This window comes from Trichosurus vulpecula, chromosome 3 (assembly GCF_011100635.1).
Source record: "Trichosurus vulpecula isolate mTriVul1 chromosome 3, mTriVul1.pri, whole genome shotgun sequence".
Classification (NCBI taxonomy): domain Eukaryota; kingdom Metazoa; phylum Chordata; class Mammalia; order Diprotodontia; family Phalangeridae; genus Trichosurus; species Trichosurus vulpecula.
The window spans coordinates 288,001,565-288,016,736 of NC_050575.1; the positions used below are offsets into that span (position 1 = coordinate 288,001,565).

The 15,172-nt window shown below is 33.9% G+C and overlaps 1 protein-coding gene across 6 annotated transcripts in view; it reads right to left on the bottom strand.

Moving 5' to 3' along the window:
- The window catches only part of BCL2L11 (BCL2 like 11), a 52,936-nt gene that overhangs the window by 24,422 nt on the left and 13,342 nt on the right, over positions 1 to 15,172 (bottom strand). The gene's annotated exons all lie outside the window — the stretch shown is intronic.

Below are 15,172 nucleotides of genomic sequence, written 5' to 3' on the forward strand. Positions count from 1 at the left end.
TATTCCTCTTCCACTTAGGAGTACCATTCCTTTTTTTTTTTAATGGTTTGGGTTCTGATAATAAATAGAATAAGTATGAGGGAATTGATATGGAATAAGATCACAGTATTGGTGCTTAGGTATAGAAAGCATGTAGTCTTTGCCAATGCTACTGTGGACTCAATGAAAACAATTTAATTTTATGTTTTGTCTACATAATTTAAAGAAGTTGATAAGCATTCATTCAGTTGTACAAAATACCATACACATTGGGTACAAGAGCAAAGTCATTTTTCAAAGGACAGAAAAGAGGGAAGTTAGACCTTTCATTAAGCTGTCACTGACATTTATACCGAGTAAATTTATTCATTTGTTAATGAAAACATTAAAAGCTATGTAGCAGCCAAAAAGTGGGGAAGAACCCAAATGTGAGTCACTAACATATCCCCCTACACACAAGACATAATGCTCTTCTCATATAGCATAGATTTTTAAAAAAATGTTACAAGAGAATCTTGTAACAAGTTTAGGCAAAAAATTCAGGATTCCTGGTTTTTATTGCTTTTCTTGTCATGATCTACATAACTCACTTATAAAAAGAGACCAATTAGGAAACATGAGTTCTCATCACTGCAAAGTATTCAAATCTTAAAAGTATTGACAAGTACAGTAACAAGATGATCCAGAATGTCATGTGTCGGCACTGATTTACACGGTATATAATTTCTAAAGAAAATCACTTTTACCTTTCCTTTCAATCCCCTTTATGGAGCATTCAAAATAAATACTGACTGAAAGCACAGGCTCTGGAATCAGAGAACCTGGGTCCAAACTCCACCTGACATTTACTACCTATAGCTTTCTCACCTGTAAAATGAGAGAGTTGAACTACATGGTCTCTAAGCCCCTTTCTCACATTTAGAATCATGTTAAAAAAAAACATAGAAAAAGATAATGCCAACATGACATCTTATCTAAGGTCTGAAGATACCTAACATTAATAGCCAGAAACCCAGAAAGTCTAACATACCACTACCCCCTATATCTAGATTAGAATACTGCCTACTAATTGTCAGTTTTAACTTTTCAAACTTCAGGGACTAAAATAGCAAAAGTTAAAAATACTCAAACAATTCCCATTTCAGAAAGACCATGATTGTCCAAGGTGCATTACCATATAATTAGACTTGAAAATATTAGGAGAAAAAATGACAGTGAGCTACCATATGTAAAGTGCTTCACAAACCTTAGAGCCCTATATAAATGCTAGCTATCGTTACTATACGAAACATTGGGGGGAAATGAACTTATTTTCTCAGGAATTTTTATGTTTCATGTAAAAATATAGCTGTCTTATTTCAAAGTGCTATATATAACATTCAAAATCTATTTTTATCATTATGTTCAGGCTTGCTAAGACTTATTATAATTACTATATAATGGTAATATCCAAAGTAGGAGAAAAATATATGATTATTGGGTGAACTATAATATTGGAATATTGGTCTAAAATAGCATCAAGCAGGTTAAAGACTTGGGAAAGTCTTCTAAAATAGCTCCTTTGGGTAGAGATTATTTTGTTTTTGTCTTTGCACCTCCAGTGTTGAGAAGTGCCAAAAACATAGCAGGCACTTAATGGATGCTTACTGAATTAAGTTGATTTATAGGAGGATATGAGTGAGAATTATACTGGATAAAGAGGCCTGGAAAGGTTGTGATCTGTACAAATGGATAGGATATCTACCCTGAGATGACAAATACGTTCAAAAATAGGGATAAAAGACAAATCAAAATAAACCACTCACATATATTTGTAGAAAATGTTTAAAAAAAAAAACAATAGAAAAAAATCCTTAAGGAAATTTCGGCATGTCAATAAGATTTAAGGAAGGAAACTTTTTTTTTTTGGTGGGTGGAAGGCAGGGTAATTGGGGTTAAGTGACTTGCCCAAGGTCACACAGCTAATAAACATGTCAAGTGTCTGAGGCCACATTTGAACTCAGGTCCTCCTGACTCCAAGGCTGGTGCTCGACTCACTGCACCACCTCGCTGCCCCGAAGGAAACATTTAGATTGAAGTCATTTGGGTTGTGCTAAATTCAAGTAAATTAAAGGTCACTTATTATCATCAAGTACACCTTATAAACCTAAAGATATTAACTTTTATTTGCAAAGACCAGTTACCACTAAAAAAGAGACCTGATAGAAAACTTCATAGCAGAAATATAAAACAAATGACCTGACCGGTTCACTTCCTTTCCAGGTGTTCAAATCCTTTATAAATATAGCCAAAATACTGCTATGCCAGAATCATTACTGTTCTTTCTAGAATTCTTATGTCAGTCAACCACTGGTTCCTCCATATTATATGCTACATAATATCTCTCTTAATATTGTTACTTACATTGCCTATAAAAGACTGAGCCACAGTACAAAGGAAAAAGTATGCTAACAAAATTTGTAAAATAGGTATGAAAGAGCAAAAATCATGGGCTGGTTTGACAAATGTTTAACATGCATATGCATTAAACCCTTTTTTTAAAAAGTCTTTTTATTTTTTCTTTAAAAAAATTAATTTGTCCTCATTTCCATCCCACCAGCAAATGAAGCCCTCAATGTACAGTTGCCTAGACCAGTGAAACCAATTCCCGCAGTAGCCATACCTGAAACTGTACATCTTTTTCTGCACTTTAAGTACAACCCCTTGGGTCAGGAGGTGAGTAGTGTGTTTGATCTTTATTCCTTTGGACTTGTGGCTTATCACTGTGTGGATAAGAGCTCAAGTCCGTCAAAGTTGTGTTTCTCTATGATATTGTGATTACTGCATATATTGTTCTATTAAGTTCTGTTCACTTCGCTCCGCATCAGTTCATAGAAATCTTCCCAGTTTCCTCTGAAACTGTCCATTTCATCATTTTTTAAATGGTACAATAAGATTCCATTCACATTCTACAGTTTGTTTAGCTACTGTTACATCCCCTTGTATCCAATTTTTGACCACCGTGAAAAGAGTTGTTACAAATATTTTTGTACATATGTATCTTTTTCTTCCTTCTGGCATTCATTATGTTTTAATTAAATTATAAACTCCACGTGGGCACAGATAGGGAAGGTACTGCCTAGTCTGCTTCTCTAGACCCTAGTGAAACCATTTTGAATTTCTATTCAAAAATGTTATTTAAATGTGTTGTTTTGTAAAGACTAGTCTAATTTATAATTGGAAACATTATAAAATCAGGCAGTTAATATCACAAGTTAGTTTATAAAAAGTTGCAAATAACCAGGGAGTCACTATGTATAAATTTAGAGAAGTATCTACATCCAACAATAATAGGACCTAAATTCAAATTTAAGTTCTGTTATATGTACCTGACCTTTGGGCAAAACACTGACTCTCTCTCTCTCTCTCTCTGGGCCCAAGTTTCTTCAATTATAAAAAGTAAGTGAATTGAACTAGACTGAACTCTAAGGTTCCTTACGGATTTATAAACTATTTCTTATAACCTAAAACAGAGCTGTCCAAAATGCAGCCCGCAGTGCGATTTATGTGGCCCGCCTATAAAGCATAGAAATTTACATAAATGCTTTAGTAAATGAAGCCAAGCTACTGCAGAGCCTTTGCTAAAATGGCAAATCAAAATATATTGACTATTGTTTCAATAAAAAAATAAGGTTGGACAGCCCTGACCTAAAAGATGAATACTGGAAGGGGGACTTAGGGATCATCCACGCCCAACTTGCCCAATCTGGTAAATAAGGAAATTTTGGAAAAGTGTAAAGTACATTAAAGTAGAAAGTGACGTTTAGGAAAAATAGCCGTAGGTTTTTCATGTGCTCATGAACTCTTTAAGTTCAAGCTTACAAACTCTGTAAGATTGACATAAGAAGAAACAAAAACAGTAGACCCAGGAATAAGGAAAGTTTTGAAAAGAGATGCTATATCTTTAATTTCCATAACTCTCTTTGTGACAGCTGGCAGAGGCTGAAGAGAAAAGGAGACATTAATAGCCATGAAAAGCTAGAAGGACTTTGTTTTTAATTCTGCCCTGATGTGAAGTGAGAAGTTAAAGTACAAACCACCCCAAAATTGCTATCTTCCAAGGGATGAGACTTGAGTTGAGTTAGGTTTGACTGTTATCACTAATATTTATGGATTAGTTTAAGGTACCAAAGTGTTTGCCTCTTTTAAAACACACTTTACAGAATAACCTACTTTACCATGTAATATATAAACTGTCAGACCAAGCAGGTTAGTAGATAGAGGGCTGGGGTTGGAATCACAGAGACCTAAATTCAAATCCCAATTCAGTCACTTAGTAGCAGTGTGACCCTAGGTAAGCCACTTAACCTTTAGGTGTCTAAGGCGACTTCCTAGCACTTATCTACTAAATCATGAACAATATGTCATTTTGGATACAGGGAATTTCTCATAGAAGAATTCCCTATGCTGAATCACAGTTTATTCATATTTTCATTAAATATTAACTCTTAGTTATTTGAAGAAAGCTTTATTTTGATAGAAAGCAGAGACGTATGTTAACCTATCACAACTAACCACATTTATGGCATAGGCCGGTTAGTTTGGACTAACAAGACAAGCAAGACACCTGACACCATCTGGTGGCAGCATACCCTAAATGCAGTTCCATTCTTCTGAATATTAAATAAATCTTATTAAACTTGAATGTACAAGTTTATAAAGTGATACCAAATGTTACATTCCTGCTGAATTAAAGATAGAAATGTTTGAAAATAATTTTTAAAAAATCAGTATCAAAATTAATACAGCACATACTTCAAAAACTAGCTCTTCTGAATAAAAGATTTCATAAACAAAAAAGAAATTGTCCATATTATACAATTGATACCACTTTTGTACATTCTTGAGGCAAAAAAACTTTAACTTTTTCCTTAACCCCATTTAAGACAGTTAAATTCAAGTAATAGTACACATCTGTAGTAAAGAGAATAAATTTTAAAAGATAGAAAAGAGAATGGATCAAGCTAGAAGACTAGCCTAATTGCTCAATTGGTTAGAACAAGATGCCAATATTAAAAGCATCCTCTTAAAGTTCATTTTTATTCTATTCCAGAGTTACATATAGCCATTAGACTTTGGACCTGGGAGAGAGGTCTAGCTTAAATCACCAATACTTAAAAAAAAAATTCACATCAATGAGTCAGTATTTTCTTTGTATAGTATCTTTCACCCAATTTCCCTTTTTTAGCCAAAAATCTGGTCATATCACCTCTTTGTTCGAAATTCTTCAATAGGTCCCTATTAGCCTACCGAGGCAAGTTCAAATCACTTTACCTGGTATTCCAGGCCCTCTACAATCTAGTTCCACTAAACCACTCCAGCCTTTCCCCATTACTTACTTCCATGCATGCTACATACTCTGTATTTTCCTGCCTTTTTCTTAGAATGCTCCCTTATCCCCCCACCTCCAACTAGAGAATTCCTACCTATCATTTAAAGTCCCATTAAGACTGTACTCTTCTTCATGAAACTTTCCCTGCTTCCCCTTAATTGTTAAGATGATCTTTCCTTCTTAGACCTCACATAACTTTGTATTACAGGAGTCAAAAAGTTATGTCTATAAAAGCATGAATCTAGTAACCATACCTCTGGATTCATATTTAAACAAATATGCAAAGCATGCATATATTTTATACCAATCTAGAATTTCAGTGAATTTAATATTAGTTTTATTCAAAATAGTTTATGTCCCCCACACCATCTACATAAAAGAGAAAATCCTATTGGCAAAGGGAATGTTAGGTTCATCTTTGCTTATGGAAAATATGACCCTAGTATTTTAAGACATTTTATTCCACCAATCTACCTCATAAACTTTTTAAATGAATTTTTATTTCTTTTGTTTTAAACATCACTTACATTTCACAATGTATCAAACCTTTTCCTGTCCCCCTCCTAGAGAGTATTCCCTTACAAAAAAGAAAAACAATTAAGCAAAACTAAGTAACACATTGAAAAAGTGTGACATCTGTAATGTTCCATTGTCTCCTACCACTGCATAGAAGGGAGGAGAGTAACTTCTCCTATCTATCTCTTGATAGTTTCATAGCATTCCATTTTAATGTTTTTGTTGTTTCTTCCTTTTACATCATTTTTAGTCCTGTATTTTTTTCCTAGTTCTACCTACTTCACTTAGCATTCATTCATGTAAGTCTTTCCATGTTTCTCTGTATACATCATTTCTTAAGAGTACATTAATATGCCATCACATTCTCTGCTACTTCAAAAAGTGATGCTATAAATATCTGTGTGTATACATAGTCTTCCTTTCTGTAACTAATTTATTTGGATATGGCTAGCAGTAGAAACTCTGGGTCAAAAGGGTATGGTCATTTTTAGTCATTTTCTTCAAATAATTCCAAATCACTTTCCAGAAGGTTTGGACTACTTCACAGCTCCAGCAAGTGAATCAATCTGACCATCTTTCTAAGATCTTTTTAATTCAGGCCATACACCATTTAAGTTTTTTTTTTTAAATATAGCGTATAAAATGTTGGCCTAAATTTAATTTATACCAAATTTTTTTTCTAATTTTCTCATTTATTGTTTTCAAATAGATACCTTATGTTTTCAAGTATATTATATGCTGGATGATTTAGTCCAAATATTTCCGATTTTTCCTTATCTTGGGGCACTGCTGGTTTTTTTTTAAATACCAGTATTAAATAGTTTCTATAATTATTGATTCACAATATAATATATAACAATTATAGTTAATGACATATAATATAAAGTATATTCCCTTCCATTTCTACTTTTCTTCAATATTTCTCTTGATAAAAAATACTGCTTTTCCAAATAAATCATCTTCTATTTCCTAGCTCTGTAAAGTATCCCTTTGGTTACTTAGTACAGTCCTAAATCTGTAAATGAACTTCAGTAGTGTTATTATACTGGCATTGCTGCACAGTGAACACTGAATATCCAAACAATTATTCATGTTTTATTTATCTATATAGGTATCAAGTGGCACCGAGAGATTTTAGAGAATGCAACATAAGCCATTATTAACATAAAACTATTCCAAAGATTAAATGGATAGTGAAAATTTTAAGCAGTTATGTGTCTGCGTTTAATCCTGATGGAAAAATTTATTGTTAAGCTAAAATGCTATTTGGCTAAGGGTTTCTTCCTTTTCCCCAGAGCGAATAATATCAATCACAATATAAGGTACCGGTTTTAGGCGTGCAACTTGTTAGAAACCTTTATTTTTTTTTAAAGAAATGTAATTGGGCAGTTTTCTATCACTTATGGAATGATATTTCTCTAAGGCGAAAAAGCTGTTTTGTTGCCCAATGTAAAATCCATTAATTATACATACACATTTCTGAGCAAGTGAGTGTTCCCACTCATAAGTTAATTTCAAATCATAAAAGCTCTTCAATGCAGGAAATTAATATCGTGGTTAAGTGGTTGATAGTGAAATCAATCTGGCACTTTCAGAAAGGACTTTCTCTAGTGCTGTCAGCAAGTGCAGGAAGATCAAAAATCGAGAGTGTCATCACAATTAGCTGAAGCAACAAAGATAAACTTTTCAAGTTCATTTCAACACTTGATAGCTTTCACAAACCACTCATGCACTAAGTATTTTAGTCATAGCATTACACAAACTGCAACTGTTTGTAAGGAATGTAGTGCTGTGTCAAAAATACTGGGGAGGAGGGAAAAAAAGGGGGATGAAGATAAATTATATAAGAAGAGAAATTTTTAGAAATAAATTTTTAAGTTTTATTAATGCATTTCTACCCCTCAACACTCTGCCAAAAGGAGAGAAGTATGCTTTATTATCTGTTGTCCAAGACCATTATTGGTTTTTTAATTATGCAAGAATTTAGCTTCCTTTTTAATGTTCTTCTCATTTCCTTTATTGTATTGTTTCTTTTAATACAGCTTATTTCACTGTTTCAGTTCATTCAAATCAAATCCTCCCATATTTTTCTGAATTCCTCACATTCTCCAGATATACCACAACATTTAAAATAGATAATCTCTATGTATAACTAATATTATTTGCACGAAATCAAGATTACTATTTGAAAGTCATCTGCCATGTTACATATGCTACACAACTCAATTTGATATAACTGAAAATAGAAAAAAAGATTGGCATGTTCCTAGCACAAGATTTCACATTTAAGGTTATAAAATAGCAGGAGAACAGTAATTAAAAATGAAAATCTCATTACAAACTAATTTTACTGCAGTAACTATGTGGTTGCCTTCTAAAAATTAGGGCTTCAAATCTGGTGCTTTTTGATAACAGAAATTTTCTTTTGAGAAAATGCTTCTGATGAAAAAATGCTATTTGCCTCCAGAAAGAGAACTTATGAACTCTGTAGACAAGGTGAAGTATAATTTTCTCACTTTATTTCTCTCACTTTTTTCCATATGTCTAATATGGAAACATGTTTTACAAGATTTCACATGTATACTTGATATACTATCACTTGCCTTCTCAGTAGGTGGAAGAGGATTAGAAAAGGGTCAGAATTTGAAACTCAAAACAAAAAAATGTTAAGCATAAAAATAAATTTTTTAAAATAAAAGAAATTGCTTTCATAAACCAATTAGAATATTATTTATTTAATATAATTTATATTACATGTAAATATATAATATATCTTAAAACTATAATATTCAAAATTTCATAAACCAATTAGAATAAAATATTTCTCTCTTATGAGTATTTTTTTCCTAGACTTAGAAGTCCCTACCTGTACTGATTATAATAGACTACTAGACAATGAATGAAAAGTATTAGAAACAATAAATATTTCTCAACTGCTAGTTATTTTACTGGGGTGTGTGACAAACCCAGACCCAAACACTAGTTTAAAAAAACATTGTAAAAAGAAAAAAAACTTATGGAAAAGAGCCCATATTTTTATCCAATCGTAGACTAGGAAACCTAAAACAAGCGGCTTTCATCAAATTCCAGGATGACAATTTACAAACTGCCAACCTAAAAGACTATGAAAGCTGGATAGAAGCCTAGAAAATATTTTGGTCTTCTAATTCTATTCCACCCTTCTACATTCTTTGTCTCAAATACTAATGGTATGTTGGGTTGTTTCATTAGTCAACACATACTTTTTTTATTTCAAGATTTTTCTTTTACATGAGCGGGATGACCTTTAAGGGCTAACACAGCCCAGCAGTTAAATTTCATTGATGAAGACAGAGGTCCCCTCAGAAGAAACACTCTACCAACACAAGCAATTTTAGTCTGGTACTTACAGACTTAAGTTGCCTGGGGTACTGAGGGGCTTAATGCTTTGCTCAGGATCACAAAGCCTATGTAAGTTAAAGGTACAATTTGATTTCAGGTCAAGACTTGCCATCTATACCAAACTACTTGAAGAATTTATCATTTGTCACTAATCCCCCATCCAGTCTAGAACTCAAAACTATCACTTGTATTTAGATGGTCAATAAAAACAAAAATTCTACCTTCTTACCCCAGGGCTCTACCCACTACACTACCAAGTGCCCAATGCGATCCTAGGCAAGTCATTAAACCCTCAGTGCACCCAGGCAACTCTGTAAATTGCAAAGCAAATGCATATCTGCATTGGTAGAGGGAGGTCCCTCAACCAATGGAATCAAAAGTGAGACCAAAAACAAAGAAAGAAACTTCATTTAAAAACCATAAACCAAAATATTTTAGTGTGGCTTTTAAGAGCTTCCAATTAAAGAAAATTGTTAACAAGGGTGTTTAATTTTCTCTACAAAAAACCAAAGAATAAATGAGTGTGTTGATGCCAAGGTGTTAAAGTTGATTATGTAAACATCTGGTTTCATCAGTTCCATCTTCAGTTTAAAAAGCAGATGACTTTTCAGATGAAAATGACCTGAGTTTATATGCTTATGATTCAAAGACTATACTTTAACTTATAAAATCCTAATTGACCTAGAGCATTTTTTTTTTACTTATAAGATCAAAGCCTTGAAGTTTATCCCTCTCAAAGATGAGATGTTCCCTTGTATGTGAAGATCTTTCTCGTGGTCACTTGAAGAATTTGTTGTTTTTCATCAAAACTGTTAAATTCAACCACTATGTGTCTTGGGAGTTAGCAGCCTCACTTTTTTTTTAATTCCCCCTGGAGGTGATCTGTGGAATCATTTGAATAGTAATTTGTTTTCTGTGTCAGAAAGTTATGGGGAATTTTCTTCCATTATTTCTTTCTTTATGGTGCTCAGGTTTTTTGATTGTCTTATTCTCTGAGAAGACCTATAACTTTGTCTCCCTACAAATCATGTTTTCAAGATCAATGTTGTTTTTTTTTTTTGGTTTGGAGATCATATTTTCGTTTACCATTATTTCTTTTTTCTTTCAGATTGTCCTTCACTTCTGTACATTTGTATTCCCAATTATGTGTTCTCTTTTGTTTTTTTCATAATGCTTGCCACAATGGATTCAAGTTTTTCTATTCTGCCAAATTATTTCTGCTGTGCAGACCATTAATTCTGCTTTCATAGTTTTTATTTTTCTTTTAAACCATATAGAAACATTCCATGTTCTCTTAGGAATCCACAGGATCCTCTGCTTCATCAAGTGTTAGGGCTCATTTCCCTTTGTTTTTCAATATTTATTCCTACATTTCTCGACTTTTTTAGATGATCTGGTGTCCATATTCTCTTTTGTTATTATTATCTTCCTTGTTGCTTCATCTGCTTAGGATCAAAGGTTTTAAATTGTTTTCTTTTTCCTGAGATCTTAGGTAATTTTAGTTTAGTTTTTCCTTACATACCCCTTATCTCACTGACTCCTGTTCCTTTAATGCTTATTTCCCTAGGGGCTGGACCTCAAAGCTATCTCAGCCTCTTCTAAGGACACAGGATTCCAGCTGTGGCACAAATTACTTCTGAGTAGACAGAACTGGACTTGGCTAGATGCTGGGCCCTTTCCCTTCAGCATAGTGGAATGTCCCTCCCCCCAGTTCCCACCGTTCTTCAGTTCTGTTACAACACAGAACACTGTCATGCTACTGTCCTGGTCCAAGCTAGCTTCTGCCTTTTGGCTTTTGAAGCACGTGGAGGAGAGGGGTGTAGAGTTGTGTTCTGTTGCAAACCTAAAGATTGGCTCGTGCAGATTATCCCTGACCTCTCAAACATTTACTTTTAAACTAAACTCTACATACTAATTCTAACATATACTTGCCTAAAAATTATTCTAAAAATAAAGTGTTTTGAATTTGAAAATACAAAGTTATATACTTCATAACTTCAAAGATGTGATTTCACTGATTTGGCTATTCCTTGCCCCAACACTGATTATGACTCCTTTTCACTTTGGTAAATTGTCTTTATGGGTTGATATATGTAGTCAGAAAAAAATTCATCTGGTTGCTAACTTCCTGGATGATGACTCTCTTCAAATTTAGCTAACCTTGTCCTCAATTAATTACTAAGAATGCATTAAGAGCTACGTGTCAGGTACTGTGGATCTTCAGGTGATGGTCCACTACCAGGCTCATACTCAAAGGCTTTTTAGCGTGGCAGTACTTGCCAAAACAACTTAAGTGTCAATTACAGGTTGCTCCTGAGGAGAAATCAGCATTTCTCTTTAATCCCCCTCCCCCAGAATAATGATAACAAGACTAGTTATACAGAAATATAAAAATTATGGAGTCAGTATGACAGAGCAGAAAGAAATCTAGCTTGGGTGAAGAAGAACTAGGATAAACACTGCCTCTGACATGTACTGGCCCTGGGCAACAAAATCCCTTAACCTCCTTGTGCCCCAGACAACTCTTGAGTTGCAGGACAGGTGTCAATATGAACTGGTAGAAGGTATTTATTTCCTCACAGGGAGTTCCCCAGAGCTCTGAAATCGCAGATACGGATCCAAAAAAAAAAAAAAAAAAAAAGTAAAAATAAATGGGAAAAAGACAACATTCGAACTGCATTATCTTCTCCTTGAATTATGCTCTAGGCATCAGTATATTAATATTGAATAGAATTTCAGTAAGAATGTCATATCTAACCTATCGTTTTAAGGGTAAGTGCTAAATCTTGATGGCTATAAGGACAACTCAAAAATAGTAACAGAATTGGGTGCTCAAAAAGCTGCCAAGTTTGAACTATTTTAATTGTGAATGCATCTACTATAAGAGATCAATTGTGCTTATGCACTTAAGATTTATAATAACTATATGAAAAAGCAAAAGTAGTATTTTTTTTAACACACACAGCTAACCATTAAGTTCAACATAAATTTTCTACAAAAGACAAAATCATTCTAATTTCACAAGAGTTGTAGAAGGTAGATTTTATCCTTCCTCTCCAGGTAGGCATAAACCAAAGCACCACTAGGCACATTCAGAAATATTTAAGTCCTTAAACTTGGGACAACTAATGGATGGTAGTTCTACTCCTGACAGAATTGAGCTGTGTGTCTCATCTGTTCTTATCATCTAATAAGTTGATGTGTATTTGTTTCCTACAGATGATTACTTCTTCTACTGAAGAAGGAAAAAGGTCCTGCAATGGGTTCCAACCAAAATGTTCAAAGTATATGACCAAAAAAGCTGAAAACAAAGATTTTCAAATTCCAAATCAACCTTTTTTGAATACTGAATTATACTTCTTCTAAACTCATACATGTTCTAATATTGTTCATATGCCATTTCTTACACTATTTAATTTTTTGTTGAAGATTCATGACTAAAAAACCCCACAAAGTTTCTCACTAGACATTCAATAATAATGGCTTTTACCATCTTTGATAAGGCTACTTATTCTAAACACACTTACTAAGGAGAAAAGTTGCCTATTGTACAATCATTTGAACCTGACCCTTCCCCTTCCAATAAGCTACTAAGCTACGCCAATGCACGTTTTTGGAGTTCACTTGAACTCTTCAGAGGCATGAAGCAAACATGTATACAAGAACTCGAGTGTTAATGGACTCATTCCTCCTGACCTCAAGATCACTATGCCTGAGATTTCCAAGCAACATTCTTTGTATTTCTTCCCAGTCCTATTTTGAAAGTTCTAGACCTTGACTCAGTATGAAGAAATTGGTAGGATGCCCTAATCTGGACATACCATTATCATTCGAGGGAGAGGGTTGTGGTTTCCCTTGGGCTGCCCGAGCACCCCTTCCTTGTCGTCCCTGCCTCCTGTTGCATTGAGTGTCTCCAGTTAAGTAATGTGAACTTCTCTTGATTATGTCAAATAAAAGGGCTTACTGCTCTCAGCATTTACTGGTGCATCCAATTCTTTTGGAAGCCGTTGAAATCCTAGCAATGGACCTGCCAGTACCACATATGTACATATTTATGAACAATTTTAGCTATTTGCTCTCAAAGGTGTCATCTCTAAATCAATTGTGCCATTACGTAGATATTTAATAACTATCGCCAGAATCTTCAAACCAGTAGAAAATGAGTTGAAGCTCTGACATGCATGGGGGGAAAACAAGCATTCTCTAAGTTTGCAAACCCTTTGAATATACTGCAGGAATTTATTTTAGGCAATTTTGATAGGTAAAACCCCTCAATATAGAACCTCACTGTGGTATTGACAAATATTTAGCTTTCAGACATACTTGGTCCACACTACTAAAAGTGGAATCAATTTTAATACTTGGGACTGCTCCAACAAGCCAGTTCCAGACTATCCACTTCTATCCAAAGAGTCTAGGGAAGGATTAGTTTCTAAGCTCTTATCCATAATTCACTTTATACCTAAGATTCTGTGTACTTAGCCAGAATTGGATTGTACTTCCTCTTTTAACAGTCTATTTCAATTTGACATACTAACAAGAATTTCCTTAGATAAACATTTGACTTTATATAAAAAGGGTTTCACTTTTAATCACATATAAATGGGTAGTAAAACAAAAATGGGTCAGTGGATTATAGGTGGAGAACTAGAAGGTAGTCAAAGAAAGGAAAGAGAGTACTTTTAGCATCTTTTTAAACAAGTCCTTTGCTTCCTCTACACAACATTTTAAGTGTATCACAATAGTACTTTTACTGATGATTCTGAACTAAGTAATGAACCTGGTCTTCCATGTGTAACAGGAGAGTTGCATCACTAACTGAATCTGAGAATAATTTATAAATCCTGAATTCCTAATATCTCAAGGAACTGGAACTAAATACAAAATAAATTCTTTTTCTTGACTTAACATCACACCTGTCATTATCACGTATCCTTTAAGGTAGAAATATTTTTATAACTATTAACTTAGTCATTCATTTAAAAATCTGAATCAAATTTTTTTGTAATGTTTTACACAGGGAGGTGAATTTTTCTCCCCGTGAAACTTCTATATCCCCTGAAGTATTCCAATAACTATAGTCAGAGACTCTTTCCAAGAGAAAGCAAGAGGTGTATTTTCCCTATCATACCTAATAATCTTTTCAGCTGCCATCATAGCTCACTGGCTAGACAAAAGGGAAGTGACAAAGCAAGCGGAGTTCATGGAAAAACAGCATAAGAGCTTAGATGACAAAATCATGGCCCAAAGGTAGAAGTGACTTGCTCAAGGTTACAAGAATGGACAGATCTCTAAGTTCCATTCATCTGTCAGTGCCTCTCTGAGCAGCCAGGGTCCTTTTTCAACATAGTAACTCACATTAAACTTTAGTGCTTATATCTGTCAATAGGAACTAAACTATTCAAATTGAACAATTACATATACCAAATGTAAAGAATGGCTTGGACAAGATATCAGTATCAACCTAAAGTAATGGTAGTATAGTTCAAGGCTAAGTTCTTGGCACTGTCTGGGCTAACTTTTTAAATCAATAGGCAGGAGGAAGATTCAGTTAGCACACTTTTCAAATCTGCAGATAACATTAACCTGAGAGGGATGGCTAGTGGTACAATGAATGACAGAAGTGAAATTCAAAACTCTTGACAGACTGGGTTTATTGCTCCATCTTAATAAAATGCAACAATGAAAAGAAATACAAATTCTTGTAGTTTAAGTTTTCTAAAAAATAAACTGTACAAATATAAGATAGAGGAGACCCAGCATAGTAACCAGGAACTTAGATTTAAAATCTTTAGGAGTTTTGGCCCAAGAGAGAGTAATAATATGATATAGCTTCTAAAAAGGTGCATGCGTTCTTACAATGCAGTAATAGAAATATAATATCCAGAACGAGGACATTAACAGTCCAAATGCATTCTGTCCTGG